This window comes from Piliocolobus tephrosceles, chromosome 6 (assembly GCF_002776525.5).
Source record: "Piliocolobus tephrosceles isolate RC106 chromosome 6, ASM277652v3, whole genome shotgun sequence".
In the NCBI taxonomy this organism is placed as follows: Eukaryota; Metazoa; Chordata; class Mammalia; order Primates; family Cercopithecidae; genus Piliocolobus; species Piliocolobus tephrosceles.
The window spans coordinates 48176655-48191509 of record NC_045439.1 but is presented as its reverse complement, the minus strand read 5'-3'; the positions used below and the strand labels follow the sequence as shown (position 1 = coordinate 48191509).

Genomic DNA, 14855 nt, shown 5'->3' with positions numbered 1-14855 from the left:
AATAGTAGAATGTTTGAGATAATGGAACAGTGATAAGGGTAAATAAATTTAGCACTGTCAACCTACCAGCATAAACCTTAGCTGATTTTGAATTTAAGTCCCACTATTAACTCTCTTACCCTTGCAAATGGAATTTCAGCTATGATGTAGTTGAGACAAACCACACAACAGATCCATCATTTCTCTTTGTGAAACAGCAGGTACCTGGGTGTGCTTCTTACCACTTCCTTACAAATGGGTCCCCTCAGGTGGCTGCAGTGGAACTAGACTCCCAGTAACCTTTGTTACTTGGAAGTCTGATTGGAGCAACACAGAGACTCCTGTAACTGGAAGCAAACACTGCAGCCGAGGGGGTGATGCTTAGAGGCTTTTCTCACAAGCTAGGATTCACTTACCCAGGAGGCAGTGGTGTGCCGTGGGGGTAACATGGAGCCGCTTCCTGGGCTGGGTTTCTTTCTATCCAAAAAATTAAATACTTAAAAAATATAACAGATATTAATTAAATTCACCAGAGACTGCTAAGTTATGTGAATGTAAAAAGCATTATTCATTGCAAGTTCTCACTTATTTGTGGGATCTAAAAATCAAAACAGTTGAACTCATGGACTTAGAAAGTAGTAGAAGGATGATTACCAGAGGCTGAGAAAGGTAGTGGGGGTGGGGGGGCTTGGAGGGAGTGGAGAAAGTTAATGGGTACAGAAAAACTCAGAATGAATGAGACCTACTATTTGACAGCATAACAGGGTGACTGTAGTCAATAATACCTTAATTGTACATTTTAAAATAACTGAAAGAATGTAATTGGATTGTTTGTAACACAAAGGATAAATGGTTGAGGGGAGGGGTACTCCATTCTTCATGATGTGATTATTTCACAGTGCATACCTGTATCAAAATATCTAATGCATCTCACAAATATGTATACCTATGTACCCACAAAAATTAAAAATAAAAAGTTTGTAAGCCTTATTATATGGCATGTGGGATTCCTTCCATTATCCTTGTTGCCAGAATTTAAAGTGTTCTCCTTGTTGCCAGAATTTAAAGTGTTGTTCTCTGTTGAACAACTGTGCCCTTGCTGTCAGTGTCTTTTGCTGCTTAAAATTATGTAGACACTAAGATCAAATTCAGATATTTCAAGCAGGCAGGTGATGTACTGAGCATGGGAAGGAAAGTACATATCACTTTGTCTATTAAACACACAAGAATATATTCATTTCCACTTCCTTTTTCTTCAAACATATGGCACAGCATATTATTTTCCCACTTAAATTAGTATTTTTAATTGACAACTCATAATTGTATATATTTATGGGGTACAGTGTGATGTTTTGATATATGTATACAATGTAGAATGATTATATCAAACTAACATGTGGCATACCATCTTTTATTTCCCCACCTTTGATACAAATGCAAGCACAAGAACTATTTTACTTCTAATTTTTCTAAGTAGGAAAAGTGCAAACAATAATGATGAAAAATAGTGAATGACCTCTAGACTTGAGGTTAAGAAAGGGTAAGGAGTAGTGGGGACCATGGCAAACTCAGCATCAGATTTGTTGATGCTTGGGAATGAAAGTCTAGCTATTTGGCAATCAGTAAAACCACATTTAAAAACACATTATTATTTTTTAAGGGAAGTGTTTTGTCTAGTGATTAAGAGGTTGACTCTAGAGTCAGACAGTCAGGGTTCAGATCTCAGTTGTACAATTTATTATCTGTGCAACCTTGGCAGTATACTTAATTTTGGGGCTCAGATCCTCACTGTGTAACATGCCAGTAATACAAATCATATCACTGGCTTGTAGTTAGAACTTGATGAGGTAATCCATTAGAAGATCTCAGTGCCTGGCATACAATACACACTTAACAAACTTTAGCTACTGTATTGTTGGTCAACACTGAGCAAGTCTACCAAAGCATGTAAATGGACCTCTGCAGTGGACTAAATGTGTCCTTTCAAAATGCCTGTGTCAAAATCCTAATCCCGGTGTGATGGTATTTGGAGGTGGAGTCTTTGGGAGGTAATTTTATGAGGACTCAGCATGTGATGTGGTGGGCGCATTTGAGAAATACACTATTTATTGAGAACTTAGCAAAGTATGCTCCAGCCTGAGGGGTAGTACTATTTTATCCCCACTTTACAGAGAGGAAACGGATAGCAAGTTAATTCTCTTGGGAAGTTTTGCGCTGGATTTCTCCAGTAGTGCTGCTGCTTAAAGGTTGGCACTTCAGCATATTTCTCACATTGTTTTTGTATAGCCTGTTCAAGTCTGGTTATAAATACCCATACCTGTCACCACACAGCATTTGCCATGAGGAGAGCTTGTTCTGCAGACCCAAGCATTGTCAAGTCTTAGTGAAGGCCAGTTGGATGTAACACCTCCAGAGAATATCATAACTACTGGTTCTTCCTAAATGTATACTGGTCACTGAGAGTCATGGTTTTGTCAGAGAACCTCTGTCTTCGCCTTCCTGCAGAAGACCTTTGACTTCCTTTATTCTTGAATCTAAAAATGCAAAGTTGTCTTTTCAGACTTGTAAATCCCCTAAAAAATCAGAGGGGCAAGGACATTAACAAAGGAGATGGATATGGTGGCTGTTCACCAACATGTTGAAATTCTGTACCCTGAAACAGTCCCCTGTTTAGTTTGGAATGATAAAATAAGCCACATAGTATATGTCTACAGGCTTTAGAGGAATATATTGCATTTTTTTTTCTTTTTTCAAAATTTTCTTTTTTTTTTTTTTAAAGTTCTGGGATGCATGTGCAGAATGTGCAGGCTTGTTACATAGGTATACATGTACCATGGTGGTTTGCCGCACCTATCAACCCATCATCTAGGTGTTGAGTCCTGCATGCACTAGTATTTGCCAAATGCTCTCCCTCCCCTTGCTCCTCACCCCACAACAGGCCCTGGTGTATATTGTTCCTCTCCCCGTGTCATGTGTTCTCATTGTTCAGCTCCCACTTATGAGTGAGAACATGTGGTGTTTGGTTTTCTGTTCCTGTGTTAGTTTGTTGAGGATGATGGCTTCCGGCTTCATCCATGTCCCTGCAGAGGACATGAGCTCATTCATTTTTACAGCTGCATGGTATTCCATGGTGTGTATGTACCACATTTTCTTTATCCAGTCTATTATTGATGGGCATTAAGGTTGGTTCCATGTCTTTGGTATTATAAATGGTGCTGCAGTAAACATATGTGTGCACGTGTCTTTATAGTAGAATGATTTATATTCCTTTGGGTATATACCCATTAATGAGATTGCTGGGTCAAACGGTATTTCTGGTTCTAGATCCTTGAGGAATCGCCATGCTGTATTCCACAATGGTTGAACTAATTTATATTCCCATCAACAGTGTAAAAGCGTTCCTGTTTCTCCTCAGCCTTGCCAGCATCTATTTGTTTCCTGATTTTTTAATAATCTCCATTCTAACTGGCATGAAGTGGTATCTCATTGTGGGTTTGATTTGCATTTCTCTAATGATCAGTGATGATGAGATTTTTTTCCTATGTTTGTTGGCTGCATCAATGCCTTCTTTTGAGAAGTGTCTGTTCATATCCGTTGCCGACTTTTTGATGGGGTCGTTTGTGTTTTTCTTGTAAATTTGTTGAAGTTCCTTGTAGATTCTGGATATTAGACCTTTGTCAAATGGGTAGATTGCAAACATTTTCTCCCAGTCTGTAGGTTCATTCTGAGGCTAGTTTCTTTTGCTATGCAGAAACTCTTTAGTTTAATTAGATCCCATTTGTCAATTTTGGCTTTTGTTGCAATTGCTTTTGGTGTTTTAGTCATGAAGTCTGCTCATGCCTATGTCCTGAATGGTATTGCCTAGGTTTTCTTCTAGGGTTTTTATGGTTTTGAGTTTTACAGTTAAGTCTTTTCTCCATCTTAATTTTTGTATAAGATGTAAGAAAGGGATCCAGTTTCAGTTTTCTGCATATGGCTAGCCAGTTTTCCCAGCACAATTTATTAAATAGAGAATCCTTTTCCCATTGCTTGTTTTTGTCAGATTTGTTGAAGATCAGATGGTTGTAGATGTGTGGCATTATTTCTGAGGTCTGTTCTGTTCCATTGGTCTATATGTCTGCTTTGGTACCAGTACCATGCTGTTTTGGTTACTGTAGCCTTGAAATATAATTTGAGGTCAGGTAGCGTGATGCCTCCAGCTTTGTTCTTCTTGCTTAGGATTGTCTTGGCTATATGGGCTCTTTTTTGGTTCCATATGAAATTTAAATTAGTTTTCTTCTAATTCTGTGAAGAAATGTCAATGGTAGTTTGATGGGAATAGCATTGAATCTGTAAATTACTTTGGGCAGTATGTCCATTTTCATGATACTGATTCTTCCTATCCATGAGCCTGGAATGTTTTCCCATTTGTTTGTGTCCTCTTACTTCCTTGAGCAGTGGTTTGTAGTTCTCCTTGAAGAAGTCCTTCACGTCCTTTGTAAGCTGTGGTATATTTTATTCTATTTGTAGCAGTTGTGAATGGCAGTTTATTCATGATTTGGCTCTCTGTTTGTCTATTGGTGAATAGGAATGCTTGTGATTTTTGCACATTGATTTTGTATCCTGAGGCTTTGCTGAAGTTGCTTATCAGCTTGAGGAGTTTTTGGGCTGAGATGGTGGGGTTTTCTAAATATACAATCATGTCATCTGCAAACAGAGACAATTTGACTTCCTGTCTTCCTGTTTGATTACCCTTTATTTCTTTCTCTTGCCTGATTGCCATGGCCAGAACTTCCAATACTGTGTTAAATGATGAGAGAGGGCATCCTTGTGCCAGTTTTCAAAGGGATGCTTCCAGCTTTTGCTCATTCGGTATGATATTGGTATGCGTTTGTCATAAATAGCTGTTATTATTTTGAGATATGTTCCATCAGTACCTAGTTTATTGAGAGTTTTTAGCATGAATGGATGTTGAATTTTATCAGAGGCCTTTTCTGCATCTATTGAGATAATCATGTGGTTTTTTAAATTGGTTCTGTTTATGTGATGAGTTACATTTATTGATTTGTGTATGTTGAACCAACCTTGCATCCCAGGGATGAAGTCAACTTGATCGTGATGGATAAGCTTTTTGATGTGCTGCTGGATTCAGTCTCCCAGTATTTTATTGAGGATTTTTGTATCGATGCTCATCAGGGATATTGGCCTGAAGTTTTCTTTTTTTGTTGTATCTCTGCCAGGTTTTGGTATCAGGATAATGTGGGCCTCATAGAATGAGTTAGGGAGGAGTCCCTCCTTTTCAGTTGTTTGGGATAGTTTCAGAGGAATGACACCAGTTCCTCTTTGTACCTCTGGTAGAATTCAGCTGTGAATCCATCTGGTCCTGGGCTTTTTTTGGTTGGTAGGCTATTAATTACTACCTCAATTTCAGAACTTGTTACTGGTCTATTCAGGGATTTGACTTCTTCCTGGGGTAGTCTTGGGAGGGTGTATGTCCAGGAATTTATCCATTTCTTCTAGGTTTTCTAGTTTATTTGCATAGAGGTGTTTATAGTATTCTCTAATGGTAGTTTGTATTTCTGTGGGATCAGTGGTGATATCCCCTTTATCACTTTTTGTGTGTATTTGATTTTTCTCTCTTTGTTAGTCTAGCTAGTGGTCTATCTATTTTTTTATTTTTTTCAAAAAACCAGCTCCTGGGTTCATTGATGTTTTTTGAAGGGTTTTTCATGTCTCTGTCTCCTTTAGTTTTGCTGTGATCTTAGTTATTTCTTGTTTTCTGCTAGTTTTTAAATTTCTTTGCTCTTCTGTAGTTCTTTTAATTGTGATGTTAGGGTGTTGATTTGAGATTTTTCCAGCTTTCTGATGTGGGCATTTAGTTATATAAATTTCCCTTTTAACACTGCTTTAGCTGAGTCCCAAAGATTCTGGTATGTGAATATATTGCATTTCATCCAAACCAGCCAACTGCTTTGAAAGTGTTATGAAGGAACACGCATGCAGCTGGTGCACAGAGGTGGAGTGGAGACAGACCTCACTTCGTCAAATGAATAGGTTGGTATACTTAGGAAAATAGGCTTGATATGCTTAATAATGGTAAATTCCCTTTCTTAAAAAAAAAAAAAAATCCCATTTTAAATGGTTACTCCATGGCTTTATAATGAGAAGAGCCCTAAGTTTTGTTCCCCTGAGCCCACTTTATTTATTCATTTATTTGTTTATTTATTTATTTTTGGAGAATTGCCTCTTTAGTATGAGGTGTCATTTGACAGTGTTCTTTCTTGAGCTGCTAGGCTTTTGAAGCTTCAGGTAATTTTTAGTAGATCAAAGGGAAGAAGTTGTAGCAAAGTGACTGGTTTTCTATCTTGTAGGTGTAATGTTTTGTTTTTTTAATAACTAAGGACCTGAAGATGGGAAATCATTAGAATTATAATGCTCTCTGCTACTTATCACACATGGTCTGGCTCTTGCTAAGCCTTGTGATCTGGCTTCTTGCCTCTTCCTCTTGTCCACGCTGCTGCAGGTACGTTCGCCGCCTTTTTGTTTTTGAGCATACCTCACCTTTTCTCCCTTCAAACATTTGCTGTCTGGCTGGAACACTCTTTCCTTAGATTTTTGCATGGCTGTCTTCTTGTTGTCATTTCAATATTATTTCAGTGGCATCTTCCCAGATGTTATCTTCATGACTTTGCATTTTCTAAAGAATCACTCCTCCTTTGGCATCTCTGGCCAATCTCTCTGAATATCCTGTTTTATCCATCTGAAATTAGAGTGATTATCTTTGTCTCCTCTCACTAAACTGTGACCTCTGTGATGACTCAGAGTGGGGGACGCTCATCTGTCTGGTTCATTGCTGGGCCTCCAACACCTAGAACAGTGCCCAAAGGTGTTCGGTGTATGTTTGTAGAATAAATAAATTTATTTGTAATATAAGTGGTTTTGAAAACTTTCCCAAACCTCTCTTGTTTCATGTACTTAGTGGAGAGCAGGGATCAACAATTTTTTTTCTATAAGGGGCTATAAAGTACATTTATTAGGCTTTGGGGGCTAAAAGATTTCTGAGACAAATACTCGGAAAGCAGCCACAGACAATATGTAAACAGGAGGCTAGCTGTTATCCAATAAAACTGTATTTACAAAAACTGTTGGTGAGGGGGCACTTGGCATTTAGCCCTTGGGTCACAATTTGCACACCCCTAGTGTAGAGTCAGTTTAAACCTACACATCGTGGAATATATGTGGAAAGGGTGGATTGGAAGAGTGGTTGTCTTGATTACAACAAGCTCAGTTCATTCAGTTTTCAGCTAGGGAAATGTGAACATCTATTCTTGTTCTGTCAGAAGAGAATGTGTAGTGAAAACTATTTGTAGCATGATGGAGATAGAAACATTCCAAAAGAGAGACATCCCGCAGGTGGTGGAATACATATTAGGGGCTGTTGAAAAATTAAATACTGATCAAGCACGTAAGTACTGTAAGATTGTGGAAATACCAAGAGAAATAGTTCTAAGAACTGAAAGTTGAAAAAGTGTATTTTGATCACTCCTGAGCAAGCTAAGCAAGGTCAGCCTCTTCTTATCTTCTTGATTTTTGAAAGGCACAGAGTATAGCTTATTCAATTTTGTATTTCTGATCCTTCACGTATAACCCCTGACATATAGCGGTTTACTGACTGTTCAGATGAACAGAGTGAGTAAAGCTGTAACTGACCTAATGAAACACTGTAATATTACTTTTGAATGATTTTTTTTTTTTTTTGCTTCTCTAGACACCTCCTGGAAGGATAATGTATTGTTCTTAAAACCATTAAATGTATTGCTGACACATGGTAATCATTTATTTCAAACATAATTTGAATGGTATTCTTACATCAGAGACTTTCAGAGAAGGAGCCTAAGGCTAACCTTTATTAGATAATTCTAAGATGGGCTGGCTGTCAGGCAATGCAGAATATCAAAAAAAGGACAGCATGAATTTGTCCCTGCTCTGCTGCTTAGGAGTGGGTGATCCTATGCAGGTCACATAAGTGCTCAGATAGTTACTCAGCTGTAAAGTAGAAATAAAAGCAATATCTGATTGCCTGTGCCTGTCTCTTTTTCTCTCAGGGTTGTTGGGAAAATAAAATGATACTGTGCATACAAAAGTACTTAGAAACCCATAAATTACTTTATGAAGGTAATATACTATTATGCTGTTGTGAAATAGGGTAATGCCCTATGGTGCTAACACTTACTTTTTTTGTGGTTATGTAAAATAAGTAATCCAACCTATAATTAGGACAATTGGCTGTTACCCAAAGAGGGCCTCAAGTTCCACCTGTCACACCCAAATCTTGCAAAAAATGATTATAATGCTTAAACACAGTCTCCTTATTGTCACGTCATGCTAGTTTTTTTCTAGATGGAAAAAGAGAGAGGTGTAGCTAGTGAATTTTAAGTCAAGAGCAGAATACTCAGTTTTATTTACCATGCTCTTACCTAGTCCAGGTTCTCCATCGGTTTCTTCCATCCCTGCCCCAACAAGCCTGATTCTTTTACCTGTGCCCTTTTTCTTTGACAGTTTCAATGGTAGAATTTTTAGATTCTTGACATTTTCTTACATTGTGTTTTGTTGTATGCTTCCCCTCTGCGCCCCCACCCCTATTCTTGTTATATTCCTTCCCTACCACAGAGCCTGTCTCCCTCAAATTCTGCTGTGGATGGAGTTGGACATGAATGGCTGAAGTTTCCGATTATGGCCATCTTTGAGAAAATGACAGGGCGGAGGCCAGGACGGGTAGTAATGTTATTTCTGAAAGCTCCCTGCTCAGCAACAGTAATGACTTTTACATTCTAGCAACTTCTTTATCTTTTTAGCACCATACATACCGAGACTTGAATTACTTCCAAGCTCCAAGGAATGATTCCCCCATAGGCTTATTTAAGACTCCTGGAAAGTCAGTCTGGCAAAATTTGTTTCCAAAGTGGGAACCCTTTGAGAAAGGAGGTGTTACATTACTTGTGTCAATTTGTGAACAGTAAAACCAATACAGCCTTCTGTAAAACAAGACATTTGTGTTTGGATATATGGCTTGATTTTTCAGTTCACTGTTAATTTGATTCTTAGAAAATAATAATGCTGTAACTTGAAAGATGTGAGATTGTGGCTAGAGGAGGGTATGGCTTGAGATGAGACAGGTAGGGTTTATGTCCTTGCTGACTGCTCCTAGTGCTATGGATTTTTGTTATGACTTCATCTCTTGTGATGTTTCTTTGTTGTGAAACTATGGTGTCTCCCTAGCATGAGTATGCAAATTAGTGGAAACGATGTTTGTGGAAGGCCCCACATAGTCTCTGACCTTTGAGAGGTGCTCAGGCAGTGTTAGTTCCCATCTCATTTAGTCGAGTGGACCATGAATCAGGGTTCTTCAAATCTGTATGGGACAGAAATCCCACTGAAATTGGCTTAAAGGGAAAAAAAGTTCAGTGAATCACTCAATGGAAAGTTCAAGGGGTATTTGACCGAGGCCCAGTATATCTAGTAGTTAAATGATGTCATCAAAATCTCCTCACCTCCCCATCTCCCTTGTCCCATCTCTCAGTTCTGCTTTTATCTATGCTGACTTCATTTTGGGATAGCTTCTAACACATGGTGGAAAAAGCAACTATTGTAAATTTCTGGTGTTATATGGTGCTTATATGTCATGATTCCAGGCAAAAAAGAGGCACCCTCTCATCTATAGCATCCAACCTCATAAAGACCTCTGGTTGTCTTTGTGTTGTGTGCCATCCCTAGATCAGTCACTGTCCAGGGGATGGAGTGACTTGATTGGTGAAGCCAATGCCATGTGCCCCTCTCTAGATGGAGAGGAAGAACCACCTGATTAACCACTTTATTAGAATCACATGGTGAAGGAGATGGACTAGTTCCCATAGGTATGTAAAGTAGGCAACTAGGTAAGAGACATGTCCATTAGAACTAGTGATCAGAGTTCCCAAAGACAGATACAGCTGGCTGTAACATTTTACTGTGTGTGTGTATATGTGTGTACATGCATATGTACTTCAAGGACATCTTCAGTATGTTATGGTTATGTATTACTTTAATCTCAGTGTGCTTCTGCTGAGGCCTGTAGTGTACTGCAGGGGAAATGAGAACTTCCTGAAATCATATACTGCATTTTGTATGTATGTACGGGAAAAAAATTTTTTTAAGTTAATGTTATACAACATGTTCTCTCCAATAAAATTACTAGGGGATTTTTACTTTATAAAATTCTGCAAGGTCTGGCTTGTCTTCTGCAAAGTGTTGGGAAAACTTTAGAAAAAGTCCTTTCACAACTGTTTTTGGAACATCAGCCGTATGGTTCAGATATTTCCTATTTCTTCCAGTGGGACCTCTTGAACTAAGTAGAGTGAAAAGGAAAACATTGGTTTTTGAGACTTGGCTAAAATTATCTGTGTTTTTTAAAGTTTGAACTAATTACTTTTGTGGGAGTTTTTGTGTTTGTAGTTGATAACTTACCAGTTGTGGTGCATGCTAGTATAAACAAAGGGTAGAAGAAACTAGCTGTTTACATATTTCTTGTTATTTCTTCTGCATAAGGAACTTCTACTGTGTACTGCCATTTTGCCCCTTAGTTCTGCTTTACTGCACCCAATTCAAACATCAGAAGCAGAAAGAAGAGCTTCCCTGTGTCTTCTAATTATATTATTTAACTTATCAAGGATCAAAATGGTTTACTCAGCAGTGGATAGAAACAACTGGGCTATGGCATTCTTTGTTTTAAGAGGGATAAATCATGTGACCTTCGTTCTAGACTTGGGAATTACATGTAGACTTTTATACTAATCTTAGATCTGGGGCTTATTTCTTGTGGCTTTCTTAAATCACAAACTGTCTCTCTCTCTCTGTCTCTCTCTTTTCCCCCTTCCTCAAAATTAATTGTTACTTATACAAGGATTTGATGCTGTAAGGATGAAATTGCTCAAATCAAGGCAGGAATAATATGCTTCTAAAATGGATTATCTTTTATTTCATTACGTGTTAGAACTGGAAGAGACCTTGAAGATTCTCATCCTGCCTCTTTAAGGATAAACGGGTTCAAACAGGCTATGTATCTTAACTAAAGTCACAGAGCTACTAAGAGGAACAGAGTTGGGACTAGAGCCTAGGTTTCCCTTTAGACTAGTAATATTTTTTTCCAGCTATCCCACATTTTCTCAGGAAAAAATTTAACAAATTATCCCAAAAGCTTTCTTTTCTTTATGATAGATCTCAAATATAATCTCTCTGAAGGCAAGAACCAAATTGGTCTTTTCCATTATTATATGCCCAGTAGCAGTGTTAGAAGCAGCAGCAGGGGTAGAGTAATAATAATAGTAACAACAGCAAAAGACACTTATAGAAGAGCTTACTCTGGCCAGACATTATTATTTGTACTTTACAGAGATTTATTTAATCTGAACAAAAACCCTGTGTGCAGGGTACTATTATTATTTTCATTTTATAGATGAGAAAATTGGGCTGCCAGAATATAGAGCCTAGAAATATATGTAGAAGGTACTCAGTAAATGTTTGGCAAAAGAATGAATCCTTGAAGTTCAGAGCACTTTCATATTCATTATATAATGTGATGACAATAAGGGATGGTATTTTCCTGAGGAAACCACAGCTCAGAGAGCTTAAGGAGACTCACCAAGGTGAGGGGGATAGTTAGTGGTAGGGTTGGGAACTACTTTGATCCTGGGCTCTGACCCGGTTAGTGTCATCGTTGGATTCCTATAAAAGCACATCCAAAAGGTGAGTGGCTACGGAAATTCAGAGGCCAGGCAGTATCTGATTTTGTATTTACCCGTAGATCAGTCATTCCAGCTTTCTTCACTGCTTTCTGTAGGTCCAGATTTCTGTTTGGTCTTTATTTCTTTCTGCCTGAAGAAGTTTCTTTAGAGAGTGTTGAACTTTGTTCTGGCGTGCAGATCCTTTTCAGGCTGCTTTTAAGCTTTTTCTAGAGCAGCCTGAGTCTAGGACCCTTTTGAATACTCTTCCTGATGTTTATGTATTACAGGGTTCTTCTACTCAGGCTGGTGGGAATGCCAGTCATTTCCAGCCCTGTGTGAGCCCCACATCCAATGTGCAGATCAGTACTCAGCCTATAATTTGAGGCAACTCCTTTACAGATATCAAGAGCTATGGCTGCCTCTGATTCTCTGAACTTTTATCTCTGATCCCTCCTTTCAACACGACCCTTGAACTTGGTTTGGATTTCGTCTTTCTGCACAACAGCCTGGAGTAAGGGCAATCCTAGGGCTTGCCTTACTGCATGTTTCCTTTCTCTCAGCAATCACTGGTCTGTAATACCTTTGTCCAGTGACTGAATACAGCTGTTTCATATATTTTGCCTATTTATTAATTATTTGTAGTGGGAGAGCAATTCCTATAGTAGTTAATCCTTCATGGACTGGAAGTGGAAGTTTGGCATCTTGCTTGAAGTTCCAAATATTAGTATCCCAGGGATACCTCTATGTCCCTGTTTCTCAAGAGCACAGATATCACCCTTTGCTTCCTTTTACTTCTTTCTATTTGATGCTCCCTATTTAAGGGAACATAGAAGTTACTGGTAGACTAAATTGCTATTTGATATGGTTTGGCTGTGTCCCCACTCAAATCTCATCTTGAATTGTAGCTCCCATAGTTCCCATGTGTTGGGGGAGGGTCCCGATGGGAGATAGTTGAATCATGGGGGTGGTTTCCCCTTTCACTTGGCTCTCTAATTCTCTCTTGCCTGCCACCATGTAAGACATGCCTTTCGTCTTCTGCCGTTATTGTGAGGCCTCCCTAGCCATGTGGAACTGTGAGTCCATTAAACCTCTTTTTTTTTTCCTTATTATTATATTGCCCAGTCTTGGTTATGTCTTTATCAGCAGCCAGAAAACAGACTAGTACAGTATTTGAAGCAAGCAGAATATTTGCTCTTGCTTGTTGAAGATGAGATGGAAAAACAGACCACCCCCTCTACAACATACACTCATTCCTACACTGTTTCTTTTCTCACATAGCACCTGGAATGCTGAGATGGCTTGAGAAGCCAAGGGTGTATGTGGATGTGAACTGATTATAAGCTCTGTGAGGGCAAAGCACACATCTCTTTTGTTCATCCTTATGTCCCAAGAATGAACGGGGGAGTGGACACCACTGGCTTCTTCAATGAATAAATAGAAATATACAAATTAGTACACACATGCAGAATTGTGAATCTGGGAGTGTGTGTTGGGGGCAGGAAGAGATTCTTAACTGCCTGCCAACCCTTTGAGGAAAAACCAGTTTGACAGCTGTGTGAATGTGTACGTGTGGTGTGTGTGTGTATTTAGGTTGGTGAAGTATCTGGCATCACTGTCCTGGTTGCTTTTCCAGTATGAGCAAGTACAGTTGTTAACAGCATGCTTTTCCACAAAGGGACTGGCTTTTATGTGACACTACCCAGTGAGGTGGGGCAGTGTTTTTAAGAGGAGTATCCATAAAGGCTAGTAGTCAGGTTAGCAAGAACATTTGTCACAGCTCTGCTTGCTGGTGATGAGTAGGAGAAGACCCAGTGAAGAACAGCTGTCCTGGTTGATGATTTTTGTGGAAAGGAAAGTGGCACCTGTAAGATAGCTGATGATCTCGGAAGGGAAAAGGACAGGGGACCCAGGGGAAAGGTGATGTATGTAGAAATCATGAAATGAATGTGTAGGAGTTAAGCATTTTTTCTACTGTGACTTCATGTAGATCGAATGCATCCTTGAAATGCAAAGACTAATTTTCCTCCCTTTGTTATTTTGAGGTCTCTTTTAATGTCGTATCACCTCTTATTAACTTTCATGTCCTTTGCCTTTATTGTTTGTGATCAGCTGCTGTGTTTCCATTTGGTGCCCTTTTGTAATTTATACTTTCATTACTGTGTTGCTTACTTGTTTAAGTTTGGGTCAGAAGCCATGAATGTGACAGGATACAATGTATTGCTATTTCAGTAGCTTTAGAATCTGCCTTTAGGAAACAGGACCTTGAGATTACCAAGTGAATTTATTCCTGTGGAGTCAAACTTTCTAATAAATATCCAACAAAATATTCCCTAATTAGACACTTTTAGTCTTTTATATAATATTCCTGGGCCACCACCCAGAAAGTAGATGTTCTAAGGATACAGATAGTAATATCTACTTCTGTAGCAAAAAAAAGTACAATGGATTTAAGAAAATTCTAAATTATACCATTTAGGTGAAGGTGAGCAGCTAGCATTCTGTCACTAAGCAATGAATTGGGGTAACACTGATGTACAGAATTGTCTCTAGTGAATGGTTTGGTAGCTTTTCCCCCATCACCCCATTGTAAATTGATGACAAATTTAAAAGAAGAAAGTCATTGCTTGTATTAGTGTTGTACAGTTGAACAGATTGTTTTCATTTTGAGGACTAACAGTTGTAGAGTTGAGTGTAGTAAACTGGAAAATTGCAGAAATGAAAGCATTCTATAAACCATTCTTTAATTACTTTCAGAGCATAGCTATTCATAGACGGTGGCCTGTGTTTCTAGAAAGACAAAATGAGACGCCGAAGAACTCATTGCTTATCTCTGATTAATTGAGATAATTAATGGACTTAAAGTGCATTGAAAGTGCCTAGAATGTTGAAGAGGGTTGATAAATTAAAGTTATTTAAATTGTTTTTCAAATTTACCATTTAGCCATTTTTATGTGTACAGTTCAAAGCATATTCACATTGTTGTGAAACATACCTTGAGAATTTTTCATCTTGCAAAACTGAAACTACATACCCACTAAACAAAAACTCCCTATTTCCTGCTCCCCCATCCCCTGGTAACCACCACTTTATTTTGTTTCTATGAATTTGATTACTTTAGATACCTCATATAAATGGAGT

At 38.5% G+C, this 14855-nt stretch overlaps 1 protein-coding gene across 2 annotated transcripts in view; it reads left to right on the top strand.

Annotated features, from left to right (window-relative positions):
• The window catches only part of DAAM1 (dishevelled associated activator of morphogenesis 1), a 187476-nt gene that overhangs the window by 41142 nt on the left and 131479 nt on the right, over positions 1–14855 (top strand). The gene's annotated exons all lie outside the window — the stretch shown is intronic.